This window comes from Staurois parvus, unplaced genomic scaffold, assembly GCF_062004578.1.
Source record: "Staurois parvus isolate SC_StPar_1 unplaced genomic scaffold, SC_StPar_1.0 ptg000299l, whole genome shotgun sequence".
In the NCBI taxonomy this organism is placed as follows: domain Eukaryota; kingdom Metazoa; phylum Chordata; class Amphibia; order Anura; family Ranidae; genus Staurois; species Staurois parvus.
In genome coordinates, this window is record NW_028318095.1 from 15095158 (window position 1) to 15101157 (window position 6000).

Here is a 6000-nt window from a genome sequence, read left to right on the forward strand (position 1 = left end):
AAATGAAATAACAAATGCATATTGCTGTCTTGGACAACACAGATAGTATTAGAGTTCTATCAAAAGCACAGAAAGAAGAGGTCATGATTCAGGCAATGGAAAAGGTTTGGAAGAGTTAAAACCCTTTTTTTGTTGTACCGCTAGGTAGGTTTCCCATTATTTCATCTCCAGGAGATTAGATGAAATCTCCCCAAAGAGACTCTTCTATCCGTCCACCAATGGGGAATTTTCATCTTAGACAGCAGTCACATAACATTTATCCCCATTGGATGATTAACTTTCACCTCTTTCCTCTGATGACAACTGTAATTTTTTTTATTTTCTCTCACTTCCTGCCATGTCAATGGTCTACAGGATGAATAGAGAAGGTAAATCTTCTCACTGGAAGCACAGACAGCAATAAAAACCTTACTTACGTACTTACTTTATCCAAAACAAACAAAAAACTAAATGTAACGCCTTGTGCTTGGGTCTGGCTCAAACCAGCGAAGGATATGTTGTATTTATCTGTGAAGAAGAGGGAATATTCACTTCAACCAACAAGATTTCAAGTGATTGCAAGTGTCCATCATAAATCTGTATGGCCTAACTATGGCAAGAGATTCTTCAACTGGTTACAGATATTAGACCGCATGGCAAGCCTTATTAATGAAGACATTTATTCTACTTCAGCATAAAATAACAGGATAGTAAGTTTACAATAAAATAAATGTCTAGGATTATGTAGGCTTAGTGCAGGATGTATACCACTTCTACTGGAAACAGCCATTGTAAAAGAAGAATGTTCTATGGGTATTGACCCAGTAAAGCATCCTTGGAGTCTTTTACTGGGTTCATATTTTACTCTTTTTTAAATTCTACCCCCTGACATAGTGCTGCTTTTTACCAATAATATACCTTGGCTAGAATGAAAAAAAAATATTAAATGCTTTTTTTTTTTTATGGGGAACTGAAAATCCTTTAATAGATAAGTCTTTATAGTACCGCCACATTGATGCTTGTTAGTTTTCATTTGCCAGCCTATATGAGTGAAAAAAGGCAATGACAGAACAGACAACTTAATTTACTAACTATGCCAAAGTCAACCACACAAGTAGCTTGTTGATGTACTCTTTAGATGCATGGCATCACAGCTGTAAAAACTTAAGAAAGGACAATGACAAATGTTAAAATTACAGAACTTCTTTCATAACTAAGAATTCATTAACAAGACCAATCAACAGAACAGAATCATGAAATTGAAATACCCAGGACATGCTAACATTGTGTAATATTGAACAAAGATCTAGCTACAGGAATCCATCACATGATCTGGTGCCCATCATATATTAAAATAGTCCATAAAAACTAAAAAATGGCACAGCGCATTCGTTTTCACATCCCATCCCAGCTGAGGCCTTTACACATTTCAAGCTGTCCTATAGGATTACGGCACCATGGAACAACCAATTGAAACCTAATATTTTTGTTTTAAGAAGATTGATCCTTAAGCATATCTTAGGTAACCAAATGGTGAGTTCTATGTAACTGGGTTTCTAGTGATGTCTACCTGTTGCTACGATTGTGGCATGATCTCACTCACTGTGTTGGATTCTTCATTTTACATTATGAAGGTTCCAACAGAAGAAGTGAAGTCAGGCAAACATCAAGCTTGTGGGACTCCACTGGAGCCTGGGACAGTTGCTGAGCATTTCCACCCACTGGCATCTCATGGAAGGCCTGATTAGTAATATATGGTTTACACCCAACTAAAGCCGGCCATACACTAGTAGAATTTTTTCCAAAATGTTTCATTTTCAGGAGGTTCATTTGACTTTCTAATCGTTAATGTTGTCAAATCAGTGTTCGTGTTGGACCACAGTAACAAGAAATCTTGAAGGACTGGATGGAAAACTTTTCACAAATGAATACATTTCTAACCGTGAATGTGATTTTCTTCCGGGAAAGTCCATTTGTTCCAAACTTGAACATTAAAGACAAACAAAATTATTTTCAAATGACATTTGCCATTGACAATTGCCAATGACATTTAATGTACTGAGAATTTTTGGACACATTTTTGTATGAATGTTTGTTCAAAATGAAGAATTTGTTCAAAATTCTTTAGTGTATGGCCAGCTTAAGTTCTAGAAAGTGTTCGTTACCCAAAAAAAGACTGCAAGATGATTGATAGTTACATAGAACTCCTTTCAATGCCTTCAAGGAAATAATAACTTCTGCCAAACAAATTTGCCCTCATCCATTCAAACAGGGAATCATAGGAAATAAACTAAACAGATTTTAATGGCAAAAATCCTTTCATTCTGTTAGAAAACAACATTTAAGAAAATAGCACATATCCAGGTAATGAATAACACATTGACATGCAGTATTTGAAAATGAAGATCTGTCCAAATGTGCTGCTGAGGATAGAATAGTTCCTTTATTTTACATGGTAATTTAATTGCAGTTTTTGGTCTGAGAAAAGAAAAACTTAAATTAAGTATGTAAAAATCTTCTTAGAGATTGTTTAAATTACGTACAGCAGTGTTGTATGCCTGGAATCTAGCTGTGTCATAAAATGGGTAGTTCACGGATTTGCACTTTTGTACTAACTGTGCACCAAGCAGTTGTGTGCACAAACGCACTGCAGTCGCAGTTTGCTTTTCATTAATTTGCTAACCCTAAGCTGCTAAAAGCTCATTTTGATTGGTTGCCAGGGATTACTGCACACCATTGCTTTCACTACACTAATAAAGAAAGAATATTATTACAATGTATTATTGTACAAGACATACAGCCAGATGTGCAGCCACCAACTGAGACCAAAAAGTCATTCTATCTCAGCCATACTTGAATAAAAGGCAGAAAACATATATCCTACTGGCTGCTATTGGTTACCGCAAGTCATTTGAATTATGATACTTTATATATATAAAGCTTCAATAGAATATATTCCAAGCGAAGCTGAAAGCAGCAACCCCTGTTGATTATTTTTCATTGTACATAACAGGTTCTCTTGTCCAAGATTAAAGCGTACCTAAACCCAAGAACAAAAACTGAGAGTCCTACAGCTTCCCTGTCTTTACATATGGTGGCTGCATTGGTTTTCTTTTTTCACACTTTTTTCCCTTTATTTTAACTTGGTAATCTTGCCACTGATACACTTCTGGTCCTAGGGTGACAACTGTACTGAGCAGCATTGTTACCCTAGGACAGGGAGTGTGTTGAGACTACATAATAATGTGTTAGGGCTATGTAAACCCTCCCTCTCTTCTCCAAAACAGGGGAGGTGTTTTGTAGTCCACAGAGCTAGCAGGGAGCCATTGTTCCCTACATGATAACAGTCTAGAGAGCACAGGGCTCATTTTGACTTGCAGTTTGGGGGTGGGTGGGCGCATTATAAACACGTGGGTAAACCGCATTTTTTATGTTACCTAACTGCCCACCTTAAGCTGCAAAGGCAGTGGATTGGATGGGGGTGTTCACATTCCACGGTTTTGGTGCTTTACTTGGTGACCACGACAAAAATTATCGCTCCTGTGCTGTCTTCGGCCAGCAGTACTGCTGAATGCAACCAATTTAAGTAAATGGGGATGTGCCACAATAAACATGGCGGCAGCGCTCTGGCACAGCACAATGGTAAAACAGGCGGTAAGCAAGTGTCATATCACCTTCTCATTGTCTGTCAAATGCCTCTGAAGAGCGTTCTGAATGCGGATCAGAGGAGCGACAATTTAGCTGCAGATCTAAATGTAGTATAAGTTATCAGCTCATTAAATTTCTGGTTAAAAGAACAGCGACTTTTTTGCACTCATTGAACAGATATAATAAAATACTTTCAATCAGATATTTAACAGACCATAAGAGAACAAACAACATAAATCTAATGCTGCACTTTGCATACACTTTCATTTTTAAAGGGGTAATTCTATACACAACGGGTATTTCAGTTATGAGTGGACCCCAGCTGGAAGAATCATGCAGTGGCTTTTTTCCAAGACAGAGATCTGGCTTTCAGTGTATCCCCCTCCCCATCATGGAGTCTCAGTCCTCTTGCAGCAGCAGTAGCAGTGCTGCTACTACATTTTCCCCAACACCATGTCAGTAGGCTAAAAATTAAGGATGAGAGGTCTTAGTGCTTCTAATGTATTCTCCAAATGAAGAATTCCAAATGAGAGTCAGATCATTGGTAAAGGCTGAGATAGATGGGCAGAGCTGGGAACTCAATGATTTTACTTCTAAAATCACAGACAGCTATTTAAAGTGTATGTAAACTCTAATAATGCATTCCTCCCTTTTGGTCTGTTACATATACCACTGAAAGTGTTTCTGTTTGACAAGTGCATACAAAAAGTAGCAGAAATCTTGTGACCTAATAACTTCCTGTACTCTGCCTCTGGACTGTTATCAGTTAATATTGCTTCCAGCTATCTCGGTGGACTTCAAAATACCTCCCATGTTATGGAGCTGAGAGAAAGGTGTAATGTAGTCTTAACACACTCCTTGTCCTAGGGTGACAACGCTGCTCAGTACAGTTGTCACCCTTGACTAGGAAGTGAGTTCACGGTAGGATTGCCAGTTTAAAATAAGGGGAAAAAAGTGTGAAAAAAGAAAACGAATGCAGCCACCACATCTAAGGACCGGTAAGCTGCAGAACTATCCATTTTTGCTTTTTACCTTAGATTTGCATTCATTTAACTCATCATCAGGGCTGGACAGCTTCACAAAAGGGTTTCTGTAATGACTAAGGACAAGTTTATTCTTAAGAAAAAAATGTTTGTTTTAATTTTTTTTGTTTTAAAATGTGATGGTTCATTAGGCTAGGTTCACACCTATGCAGTTTGCTTTTGATCCGTTTCTGCAGTGTGATTTGTGTTTTTGACGCATTTTTCATTTTTTTTTTCTTGTTGCTAGACAGATTTAAAATGCAAAACACATCAGAAACGCGACAAAAACGCAGCAAAAACACACTACATTCTTTTCTTTTATGCAGCGTTGACATTGTAATCTATAAAACCAGAAATGCAACTTTTTGTGTTCAAAAAAGTCCCTGACCCTTTCCAAAAAACGCATCGGATGAAAATGCGGAGATGTGAACGTGTCCCATAGGAAATCATGTTAAACTGACTGTAGTGCATTTCTGCAAAACGCTGCAGAAGACGCTTCACTTTGAACCTAGGGTTACACAAGAAGACCAAAACATAGGAGATATGTGACCATCTGCCTTTCCTCTGTATTGAGTGCAAGTGAGCCCAATGCTCCCAGCCTCCAGCACTGTCCAGGGAAGTCTCAGTACACCTGCTGAACGTCTGTGCGGGAACACAAAGTGCAGAATGTCACATCCCCTCCCTGCACCTTCTTAGCACTGATGTGTCATTTACAATCTGCAAACAATGCAGCTGCCCTCTCCCTACTCATACCTGCTAAAACTCATTTTTAACTCTTCCCATCATCTGACTACACCTCTACCAATCAGATCTGAGAAATAAATGAAATAGGCAGAGATCTGATTTCACTCTATCAAGGAGAAAACAAAAACTTTAAAACAAAGTAATTGGAATAGGCACTGCAGCAGCAGCTGATCTGTCTGGTCTGTATGGACAGGTGGCCATTATTTTTTTAGGCTGGTCTAAAGTCTAAGAAATAAAGCATGCCATCTTCTTACCTTGGTTATACAAGATCCAAGGGAAAGGTATGATGCCGACATGTGACAGTGAGGGACTGAGAAAGTGCTCTGATCAGCTGCTGTTAACATTCTCTTGGCTTTTATCTGCAGGTGGGAGGGGCTGTCCCCTGGAGTAGGTGGGCTGTCAGTGCAGCAGACAGACAGGCAGCAGGCACACTCAGTCCCCCCAGCCCCTCTGCACTGTGTGTTTTCCAGGGAGCTAGTCAGGAGGGGAACGGAAAGGCAATTGTGCTTTAGAACAGGCTTACATTATAAAAGAAAAATGCAAATGGAACAAGACGTATGCAAAATTCATCCAAACCCCATGGAACATTTTGAATTGATGTTTAAAA

At 38.7% G+C, this 6000-nt stretch overlaps 1 protein-coding gene across 1 annotated transcript in view; it reads right to left on the minus strand.

Moving 5' to 3' along the window:
- Nucleotides 1-5755, minus strand: part of COL8A1 (collagen type VIII alpha 1 chain) — a 162624-nt gene extending 156869 nt beyond the window's left edge. The window contains exon 1 of the mRNA XM_089682951.1: nucleotides 5648-5755. The gene's annotated coding sequence lies outside the window, so the exon portion shown is untranslated. The remainder of the gene's footprint in view (nucleotides 1-5647) is intronic.
- Nucleotides 5756-6000: the final 245 nt, after the last annotated feature.